The sequence below is a fragment of the Ambystoma mexicanum genome, chromosome 4q, assembly GCF_040938575.1.
Source record: "Ambystoma mexicanum isolate Mex_15411 chromosome 4q, UKY_AmexF1_1, whole genome shotgun sequence".
NCBI lineage: Eukaryota > Metazoa > Chordata > Amphibia > Caudata > Ambystomatidae > Ambystoma > Ambystoma mexicanum.
The window spans coordinates 757,910,931-757,923,140 of record NC_090928.1 but is presented as its reverse complement, the minus strand read 5'-3'; positions in this window follow the sequence as shown (position 1 = coordinate 757,923,140).

The window sequence follows — 12,210 nt, the reverse complement described above, 5'->3', positions numbered from 1 at the left end:
GTGTTGGCCAAGCACAGGATTGCAATGACTTAGAAGGGGGGACACAATAAACTGCCCTGTGCCAAAATATAGTTATGGCTACTGCCTACCGCTGCAAGTCTTTCCACCACGTTTCTACTCTAGGAGCGTCGACAGACTTCTAAGTTAGAAGGGGGGTTAAATGGTTTGGGGGTGTACCCACGCAAGCATGGCGCGAAACACATAACTAGAATGAAAGATCTTGCCTGTGTGTTGGCCAAGCACAGGATTGCAATGACTTAGAAGGGGGGACACAATAAACTGCCCTGTGCCAAAATATAGTTTCGGCTACTGCCTACCGCTGCAAGTCTTTCCACCACGTTTCTACTCTAGGACCGTCCACAGACTTCTAAGTTAGAAGGGGGGTTAAATGGTTTGATTTGTTTATGTCACAAGTGATGTTGAATACTTCTATGCACATGCTGTAACCAAAATATTATAAATAAATTGTTAATAAAAAAAGAAAAAAAAGGAACTAGAATGTTTTTCACACAATCTGCAACCTTTCCAAATTTTCCATGGGGCATAGACCTTAACAAATTATATGGTAACTCGCTGCTTTACAAAAATGATTTCACTGAGCACTGAAAGGTATGAACTTCATGGTAATTGTGCACAAGCAGATTCATAACATTTCCTTAAATTGCACATAATATCATTGTGAGGGTTTAAATAGGATTTGCTTGCAAAGTATTGTTGGTATTGTAAGGGAGGGTGCAGGAGTAAGGCTCGGACACAAGTGTGGCATTGTTGTTGTTATAAACTTTTATTCCTAAAAGTAAAAGGGTTGGAGAAAAGCCTTTTCTATCCCGAAACTAAGAGAGGCTTCCCTTCCTCCATGAAAACAAAGGAAAATAGTTTGTCACTGTCATGTCCCAAAACCCTACTTCTGAATCTTACACTATTAACTAATGACTAACGTACAAGGACTGGAAAATCCAAAGTAAACAAGTAGTGACAGCTCTTGCTACTTCAAAGTCTCAAGTGTTCAAAGGAAAAACAAATGTTCAGCTTCTTAAAAATCGATGTACCAGTAACCACAGTTTGGCTCCTTTCCCCTGGCTTTTAACTGGTTACTCTCAGATTATATGGGTTCCAGTGCCAGACTCATAAAGCTGCATCACAAAAATGAAGATGTAATCTCTTGGCAAACATACACTTCCTTCTGGACAGTCTTTGTTTCTCGTAGGGTCCCAGGCCCCCTTATTTGATCCTCATATAGGTGTGGTCCCAGACACGCAATGCGGCAACACCACGTCTCAGATTACTCTATTGCCAAGTGCCTGTGTCTCTTTCAAATATTTCAGTACACCTTAGGGTCCCAGTCGCTATTGGGGTGAATATGGGTGCAGACTCGCAATGTGACAATTGCACAACTTGGTTTACTCTGATGCCAAGTATGTCTGTCCCTTTCAAATGGCTCAATATTCTTCAGGGTCCTAGACCCTCTTTTGTCTTTCGGAATTGGTTTATTATATGGGTGCGGCTACCAGACTCACAATATGTGACTACTATGGCTTGGTTCACTCACCTGCCAAGGCTGTGGTTCTCTTTCTCTTTCTTTGGTTTCTTTTAGGGCCCCTGACCCTCTACTTTTCTGTTTCTCCTGAGGCTGCGTGTCCTCGACTTGCACAATGCTTAAAAGTTCCTCCATTTTCAAGTGCTTCACTATCTTCTCCCCGGGCTTCCCCAGACCTCCAGCACTTCTCGGTATGCCTGTATAACTTTTCTCTTGGTTTGTATCTGCCGTGGAATAGGGCTCTCTTGCGAAACTCTGGTAGATCTCAGGGGCTTGTCTTCGCTGCTCATCACTTCGCTGCCTTAGGTGTCCTTCTGTGAGCGGCTCTGCTCCACATTGCAGCTCTCCGGTTCGGAAACGCACAGGGTTTGCCTTGGTTACTTGCTTGCAGCGTCCCTTCTTCCTGGACTTCTAGCACCGTACCGCAGTCTTCTGTGCGTAGCGTCACCCCCTTCTTTACCGGACTTGCAAATGCGGTTCTCACGGCTGCTCGTTGGCTCCCAGCAACTCTCGACTTTCCTCCTTGGAGTTAGCTCTACCTCTGTTTCATCTGATAGGGATTTGAACTCCTGCACTTCCCTGTTGGGTTGTTCTCGACCAATCACATTTTTCACAAGACTAAACCAGTAACTCTGGTTCTCTGGAGTGATCTGTATCCTCCTGTGCATCTTCTTCACAGTATTGTTATAATACTTATATGGAAAACCAATAGTGTCTACTGGTATTCTAGTCGGACCTGAGATATTAGGTTACCTGACTGTACAATAAAGAATGTAGTCACTATCTAAAGATAGGGAAGAAGGGTTGGACTTTGGTAAGGAGGGGGTTTGATGTAAAGCAGGATTATAGCACGTTCTATGGGATGGGGTGTCCCTAATCCCATAAGGGGCTTTCTCTCCCATGTGATCTCCCCACTTGTGTACCACCCCCAGGGGGACTATTGTACTGTGGACGCACCACCCTGGCCCCATGGGAAAGGTCTCCCCCTAGGGGAAAAGGGACGACATCCACAGATTAGTTGCAGTATGCAAATATCCCAATTAGTGTTTTAGTGCTACAATCCCTCACTTTTTACAGAGTCCTGTCAACTAATATTGGAGGCTAGCACAGGAGCGGAGAGGGGTACGGGTGGAAGAACACTCCTTCGGGGTAAAGAACAAATCAGTACAGTGAAGGAAATGTGTTGTTTGTTTGCTAAAGGATAGGAAACTATAGCAATAGTCTAAGAAATTGCACCTTCCATTTCTTTCTATGTTCATCTGCTGAGGTCTTTTCAATATAATCATGGGTTTGCATTTATTGCCTCTAGCAGCCCCATGCATCTTATTTAACTGATAACAGTGCATTTCAGAAGAGGGGTCCCTAGTTAAAGAAGAAGGTACTTCGATATGTTGTACCTTTGAGCAATGCTGCTATTAGCTTAAAAGGCAAATATATGTGATTTTCTTCAACAGGCTGCCAGTAGAAAGCTCAGTAAGGCTCTTGCTGATTTTTCTCTAGGCTGTGGTGAGCAACGGCGGGCAAAACTATAAGCTCTATTATGTGCCCTGTAATTTCACTTCCTATGTCAGGGTTACAAGCAGGGCTCTGATACGATTTTACTCCATACTTGCAATCAAAGGTTTTTTCAGGAAGAAAGTAATTGGCAATGCCAGTAGGGATATTTCATGCTTATTAAAATATGTGACCTAGAGTGTGTTACCATGTGGAATCTCTGTTGGACCTGCTGGTGCAGTCTCTTTTCCCTCTCTATTGCTTGGAGGAGGGCTAACCACAATAAAATCTTCTCTCCTGAGCGGAGCGACGCAGATTGACCTGGAGTGTGTTACCGTGTGGAATCTCGACTGGACCTGCTGGTGCAGTCTTTTTTCCTTCTCTATTGCTTGGAGGAGTGCTAACCACAATAAAACCTTCTCTCCTGAGCAGAGCGATGCAGAGTGACCTGAAGTGTGTTACTGTGTGGCATCTGTTGGACCTGCTGGTGCTGTCTTTTTTCCCTCTATATTGCTTGGAGGAGGGCTAACCACAATAAAACCTCTCCTGAGCGCAGCGACTCGGAGTGACCTGGAGTATGTTACTGTGTGGAATCTATGTTGGACCTGCTGGTGCAGTCTTTTTTCCCCTCTATATTGCTTGGAGGAGGCTAACCACAATAATACCTTTTCTCCTGAGCGGAGTGACGCAGAGTGACCTGGAGTGTGTTACCATGTGGAATCTCTGTTGGACCTGCCAGTGCAGTCTTTTTTCCCTCTCTATTGCTTGGACGAGGGCTAACCACAATAAAACCTTCTCTCCTGAGTGGAACGATGCGGAGTGACCTGTAGTGTGTTACCGTGTTTCCGTGGACTCTGGCGGCTCAGGGGCAGGCAGTGGTAAGCGTCTCTTCATTTGATTTGACTGTTTGAGACATAATCTTTCAAGTCGCTCCAGGATTTTTTTAAAACATTTATTTTATTGGTTTTACAACAAACAACAAAAAGAAAAAAACAACCCACACACCGACATTATCGGTTACAAGTGTAACAGCATACATTGCATGTTTATTACCTAATGTCTTCCCCCCTCCCTTCCCCTTAAACTCGAGCACTCCCTTCTATGCCACTGGCTTCTATTGCTCCGGGTTAATTCTCTTCCCGTTTCTCGGGCAGGTCATCATCACTCGGGTCACTGGGGGTTCACCCGTGCAATGAAGCTATCATTTTTCTCCATTCCATCAAGGGTCCCACTTCCTCACCCTCTCCCCTGTGTGCCGCCTCGCACCACATAATACAACAACAGTGGTACCAGGAGAACGAGAAAAACTGAGGAAGGATAGCAGAAGGATGTAAGGATCAAATCATTATTTTCATTTTTTTTTAGATTTGTATAAAAACCATAGATCCTTTTAATCAATTCTTAAAAAACATTTTGCTAATCATGCACTCATACATTCACTCACTAATTGAATATCTAAAAAATATAAATGTGCTAAGATGTTACAAGAAATACAATTCATTTCATTAATACAATTCTTTACCATTATACTATTAATGGATCTAAACAACCTATCATTGTTGATAACAGTTCATTCCAGACAAAATATCGACTATTGGTGCCCAAAAGTATCGATCTTCTTTACGAAAAAGGGCTTCCCAGTTGGTAAAAATAGTATCGACTTGACAAATTATGTGTGTCTTCATCAGGATAGGATGAACATTAACAACATTCTAAAAACAAACAAACAAACAATTAAAACATTGTTTAAAATGCATACTGCTGTCAACCTTCTCTCAGTTTACCTCTCTAACAATATAAACCAGACATTAGCAGACAGAACAAATTTGTCTCTAAGTCCACATGGAAATCCCTTTGTCCACAGTCTTATAAACATATTTAAATGTTTAAAACTCAAGTCTGATGTCGCCAATTTAGAAAAGACCACAACCAGCCAAATCGGTCTAGTTTTGTATACCCAACTAAGCCCTAATTTAGTTAGGGGCTCCAGGGTTCAAAAGGAGTAAAATTACTCCCATGTTCCTAATCATCAGCACTTACTCTTTGTGCTAAACAGCCCACTCTATTCACACCCCCCGCCCGCGCTGGGACATGCTTCATAAAACAGTTTAAAATGCATTCATACCTGCAAACCCCATTTGGTTCGCCTAGTGGCTTGTATTCCAGTAGCCTCTGGTTTGGGTCTAGACCTCCTAAAAGAGAAAAATCTAAGGCCAAAACAGGGAATAGCATCAGAGTCTTCAATATCAGTAACAGACAACATAGACTGTAATCTTTCTAAGTTGAACATAGTCATTTAACAAATGTACTTATAGATGATATCTACCCTTGTTCCAAGAATTTGTCTACCAAGCTGACCCGCTCCTAGGTATTGTCAGGGGAAAAAATGTTTTCCAATTTTGTAGTCCTCTCTTCCTACTCCGCCGCTTAATGTTTATTCACAATAAAAGATGGGGCGCTGTCAATGTGGCAGCGGTGAAGACGAAGAAAGCGTAAATCTTCTCTGACACAACGCTGCCTAATCAGCAAGGGTGAAGTAGAAAAAAGTGTAGCTCTTCATGGATAAACACCTACAGTCGCTCATGTCGCGATCTGTAAATAAACAGATCGGATCTGCAATCTCTCAATTGTAAAAAAGCTCAGTTAAAATAACTAATGCCGACCCGCTTACCTTCGAGGCAACGGCGCTGTCTATCCTGCCACAGAGAGAAAGAAGGAGATAAAGCTCTTCTCGAGCACGGCACTGCCTGTGCCGCGGCGTTGAAACGGAGAGACACGTACCTTCACTTGTGTAGCAGTCTATAAATAAACAAATCGAGTCAGCTATGTTGCAAACTAACTGCTGCTTAGGTGAACAAACAGTCGCCTAATGCCGACCCGCTTACCTTACTCACAGCGTCTCAAACCAATATTGTAATCCGCGAGCATCTGAGGGATGAGGGCCGGACGGCATACGTCATGGTCCTTCTTTTATTTCGGAAATGTATCAAGAAAACAAACGACGGACCAAACTGGTAGTCCATCCAACGCGTCAAGTATGCCGCTGCTTACTGGGGTCCTGAGCTAGAAAAGGACTCCAAAAACCTAACAAAAAATATAGTGTTTCCGAGAAAGACAGTCACTGACAAGCTGCGAGTCAATAAGGCATTCAATGCAATGAAATACAAAAAATAAATAAATAAAATAAATAAATGAGTTCTAAGAGCCAAAGAGTCTGTCAGTAAATGGCCTCAAGGCAAAGGGACCTACACGCCCATAAGGATACAAACGAATATATCATAAGGCATGAAGAAACAACTTGGGACGCAAGAGAAGACTATATGGCAGAACGGCCAAAGAAAGGGAAAGGGAAAGGGGAGGAAGAGACAGCTGTGCAAATTCTCGACCTTATCCCTGAGAGATGAGGAATCAATTTCATTCCTCCTGTTGGTTCAGGCCCCTGTCTAGGCTGTTGGTGTGGTAAATCCACCATTGTTCCTTCTGCGCTAAGCGTGCGGCGGTGTTGGCCGCATCAGTGCCACACACTTTTTCTACTGCCCACCATTTCAAATCTTCTGGCCTATGATTCAGTTCCAAAAAATGCATCGTTAATGGAGCATTCCGCTGACCCGTTCTGATCTTAGATTTATGCTCGCTTATGCGTAATTTTACTGCTCTAGATGTCTTACCAATGTAAGCTTTCTTACAAGGGCATAGGATAGCATATATTACATTGACACTAAGGCAGGTGGTATGATGCCTCAGTTTCAAGTCTCTTTCGTGGATATTAATAGTGACAGTGGCAGAAGTACTGGGGCAATTTGAACAGTTACTGCACGGGTAGTGTCCCATAACAGGTGGCATACCCCACGAGGCGGTGATGGTCAGTTGACTATCTTGTACATGATTTCTGTCAGCCTTAGAGACCCAGTTCTTAATATTTTCACCTCTTTTAAAAGCGTAAATGGGTTTGGCCAATTTCAGCATATTAAGCTAAAGTAAGTGCCAATGGTTCGATATTATCTTCTTGATTTTATTGTGTTGAGTATTGAACGTGAGGGCACATACTAGTTGGTCCTCTCGCAGCTTTCTTTCTTTGATGTCCTTTCTCAAAAGAACATCTCTATGCTGATATCTTGCATGTTTTCTGGACTGTTTGAGCAATTTCTTGGGATAGCCTCTCTCTATCAACCTTTCCTCAATCACTGAAGCTTGCTTATTAAAGTCTTCTACTTTGATATAATTTCTCCTGGCCCTCAGGAACTGACCATAAGGAATATTAGATTTCAGAGACTGGGCATGAAAGCTCTGATGATGCAATATAGTATTTCTGTCAGATTCCTTTCTGTAAATATCCACTGCAAGTACATTTGTATCCACCTTAATCAAGAGGTCTAAAAATGCGATCTCCTTGTTACTAGTTTGAATAGTGAACTTAGGATTTAAATTATTAATCCATAGAAAGAAAGCATTATGGTCCCCTTTTGAACTATCCCAGATGATAAGTATGTCGTCAATATACCTCTTATATAATTTAAGAACTGATCTGAAAGGGTTTGAGTCTGTCATGATGTTGGATTCCTCGAAGTCCCACATATACAGGGTGGCATAATTGGGTGCAAACGATGCCCCCATTGCCGTCCCCTTAATCTGCATATAGTACATGTTCTTAAATCTAAAGAAGTTTTTGGTGAGTGCAATTTCCAATAGTTCTACCAAGAATTCACTCGGAACTGAGGTGGTATCAGTCCTAGTTTGTAGAAACCTATTCATAATCCCCAATGAGTCCTCCTGAGGAATATTAGAGTATAGCGACTCCACGTCTAAGGTGATATGCATATCCTGGTCGCTATTAAAAGGAAATGCCTCAACAATTCTGATGACATCAGTTGAATCAGACAGGTAAGTAGGGGTGTTTTTCGCCAATGGTTTCAAAAAGTAATCTAAATATTGCCTCACTGGTTCCAAAATGGACCCACTGAGCGAGACGATAGGTCTGCCAGGTGGTGCGACTATTCTCTTATGAATTTTAGGCAACATATAAATTAAGGGAGTCCTGGTGTTCTTGGGGACAAGGAAATTGAATTCTTTTTGGGTAATGATTTCCCTTTCTAAGGCATCCTTCCCCAAACTTTCTTTCTATTTCTTTCAGAATACTCTGCGAGGGATCTCCCTGCAGTTTAACATATACCTCCTGGTTGTTAAATTGTCTCATGACCTCAAGGTCATATTTGCTGGCATCCCACACTACAACTCCTCCTCCCTTATCTGCTTTTTTGATCACCACCGATCTATCCGATTGTAAGTTCTTCAATCCTGCTACACAAGTCAAGGTACGCGTCTCTCCGTTTCAACGCCACGGCGCAGGCAGTGCCGTGTTCGAGAAGAGCTTTATCTCCTTCTTTCTCTCCGTGACGGGATAGACAGCGCCGTTGCCTCGAAGGTAAGCGGGTCGGCATTAGTTATTTTAACTGAGCTTTTTTACAATTGAGAGATTGCAGATCCGATTTGTTTATTTACAGATCGCAACATGAACGACTGTAGGCGTTTATCCATGAAGAGCTACACTTTCTTCTACTTCACCCTTGCTGATTAGGCAGCGTTGTGTCCGAGAAGATTTACGCTTTCTTCGTCTTCACCGCTGCCACATTGACAGCGCCCCATCTTTTATTGTGAATAAACAGTAAGGGGCGGAGTAGGAAGAGAGGACTACAAAATTGGAAAACATTTTTTCCCCTGACCCTACCTAGGAACGGGTCAGCTTGGGAGACAAATTCTTGGAACAAAGGTATATATCATCTATATGTACATTTGTTAAATGACTATGTTCAATTTAGAAAGATTGATATGGGCAGTCTATGTTGTCTGTTACTGATATTGAAGACTCTGATGCTATTCCCTGTTTTGGCCTTAGATTTTTCTCTTTTAGGAGGTCTAGACCCAAACCAGAGGCTACTGGAGTACAAGCCACTAGGCGAACCAAATGGGGTTTGCAGGTATGATTCCATTTTAAACTGTTTTCTGAAGCATGTCCTAGCGCGGGCGGGGGGTGTGAATAGAGTGGGCTGTTTAGCACAAAGAGTAAGTGCTGATGATAAGGAACATGGGAGTAATTTTACTCCTTTTGAACCCTGGAGCCCCTAACTAAATTAGGGCTTAGATGGGTATACGAAACTAGATCGCTTTGGCTGGTTGTGGTCTTTTCTAAATTGGCAACATCAGACTTGAGTTTTAAACATTTAAATATGTTTATAAGACTGTGGACAAAGGGATTTCCATGTGGACTTAGAGACAGATTTGTTCTGTCTGCTAATGTTTGGTTTATATTGTTAGAGAGGTAAACTGAGAGAAGGTTGACAGCAGTATGCATTTTAAACAATGTTTTAATTATTTGTTTGTTTGTTTTTAGAATGTTGTTAATGTTCATCCTATCCTGATTAAGACACACATAATTTGTCAAGTCGAAACTATTTTTACCAACTGGGAAGCCCTTTTTCGTAAAGAAGATCGATACTTTTGGGCACCAATAGTCGATATTTTGTCTGGAATGAACTGTTATCAACAATGATAGGTTGTTTAGATCCATTAATAGTATAATGGTAAATAATTGTATTAATGAAATGAATTGTATTTCTTGTAACATCTTAGCACATTTATATTTTTTAGATATTCAATTAGTGAGTGAATGTATGAGTGCATGATTAGCAAAATGTTTTTTAAGAATTGATTAAAAGGTTCTTTGGTTTTTATACAAATCTAAATAAAATGAAAATAATGATTTGATCCTTACATCCTTCTGCCATCATTCCACAGTTTTTCTCGTTCTCCTGGTACCACTGTTGTTGTATTATATGTCCCTACCTCAAGGTGCCAGTGATTGTTGAGGTTCCCACCTTGGGTTTTTGGCCGCCTCGTACCACGCCACTGTTTCAGCGTCTGCCCATTTTAGGAGGTCTTTCCACCACAGCTCTAGTCTAGGTCTGCTGCCGGCCTTCCAGCCCATGGCTATTCTCCTCTTACCCAGGATGCATGATAGGTCTTGGAGTTTACAAACGTGTTTCAGGTTTCGTGGCCTGGCAAATCCCCCCAGCATGCATGCCGATATGGATTCCACATCTAATTTGATTCCCTTTTCGGCTAGCTTGTTTTTAATTTCCCCCCAAAACTTTCCAATCTCTGGGCATGCCCAGAACATATAAATCATCCCAGCATCTTCTTCTCCACACTTGGGGAATTTTTGTATCCCTACGTTTCCGAATGTTCCTATCATTTGGGGGGTCATGTATGCCCTGTGGGTGACAGAGTTGGATTTGTTGTGATCTGGCATTTCTGGACACCTTCTTGTGATACATCTGGGCCCTCTCCCATTGCCCATCTTGCATGGCCTCTCCCGCTTCCTCCTCCCAGTCCCGCTGCAACTTGGGCGGCTCTTTCCCCACCCTTGACATTGTTAATTCGTATATCCTGGATATTTCGTGACCTCCCTCCGCAATGACATACATTGTTTCTATGGCAATATCAGGGGGCCCTGCCAGCGTTATCTCGGACCACTCTTCCTTCACCCTTTTAACTATTCTCCTTTATGTGATATGCTGTCCCACTTGTACCCCTGTTTCGTCCATTATTGTTTAAAAGTCCATGGCTCCCCTTTCCGCCAGATTTCTCCTAGGGTAGCCAAGCCCACTGGCTCCCAATATTTCCAGATCGCTTTCCGTAATTGATCATCTACTCCTCAGAGCGCCACGAGTGGCACTTGCGGGCAGCACTGAGTTGGACATCCCATGGTCCGGCACGCCTTGTGCCCGACCTCCCAGCCCTATTTTAACAATCTCGGCCTGCCCTTCATCTCCGACATCTCCATATTAGTTCCCGCAGGAAATATGGGATGCTCTCGTCTGTCAGCAGCCTGGATTCAGCTGTTTCGTCTTCCACCAGCCATCTGGCTACATACTGTAGTTGCACCGCCAGGTGGTAAATCTCGAAGTTTGGTAAGTTTATCCCCCCTCTGTCATACGCGTTCTGTAACTTCCATAGAGCTACTCTGTTTCTCGTGTTATGCCATAGGAAATCTCTGCATAGACTGTGTAATTTGGTGAAGAAGCGCCTGGGCACCATGTATGGGATATTAGTGAAAAAATGCAACAGCCTAGGCAGGACCACCATTTTCAGCAAGGCCGCCCTCCCCACCATGGCCATGGGGAGCTTTGCCCAGAACTCCATGCTCTTCTTAACCCCCTCCACTGCTCTCTCTGTGTTATGCCTATATTCTGCCTCTACGTGTGGTAGATGTTGATCCCCAGGTATCTGAACGTTTTGGTCTGCCAAGCTATCTGTAAGATGGGTACGTTGACCTGTGGTATGCCTTTGTATCTACCCAGAGGGAACATGCTCGATTTTCTGGGGTTGACCGTTATCCCGGACAGGGGCGTGTAGCGCTCCATCACTTCTAGGATATATTGCAGGTTTTCCTCCGGGTAGCGCAGGTACAGGAGCATGTCATCTGCATATAGTGATATCAAGTGCTGGCCCCCTCTGGTATGCACCCCGACCTCACTGTATTGCTGTCTTAAGTAGATTGCAAGTGGCTCTAGTGCGAGGATGTACAGCATCGGAGACCACGGACAACCCTGCCTCGTGCCCCTACCCAGTTGCCACTTCTCCGAGATGATCACTCCTGTTTTTACTCTGGCTGTAGAGGAGCTATACAGCATTCTCGCCCACCATAGGTACCCAGGTCCCATCCCGTATTCCTTCAGTGCCGCCATGGCCATCTTACCGAGTGAAAGGCCTTAACTGCATCTAACGATACCACCGCTATTTCGTTTGGGTCCCCTTCTGTTCCCTCTATGATATGGTGGAGTCTCCTGTGGTTTTTAGATATGCTCCTGCCTGGGACATATCCCGTTTGGTCGGGGTGTATTAGTTTGCTTATCATTGGTTTGAGTCTATTGGCGAGTACTGACGTAAGGATTTTGCTGTTTTGGTTCAGCATGGATAGTGGTCTGTACGACCCACACTCCGCGCTGGGCTTGTCTGGTTTAAGAAGGGGAATAATGACTGCCTTCCGCAGCGATTCCGGCAGCCTCCCCTTCTCGTATGCCCCATTCAACATAGCTAGCAGCGGAGGGAGCACGTCTTGCCTGTATGTCTTATAAAATTAGCTGGGGAGCCCATCCGTGCCTGGGGCTTTGCACGTGGGT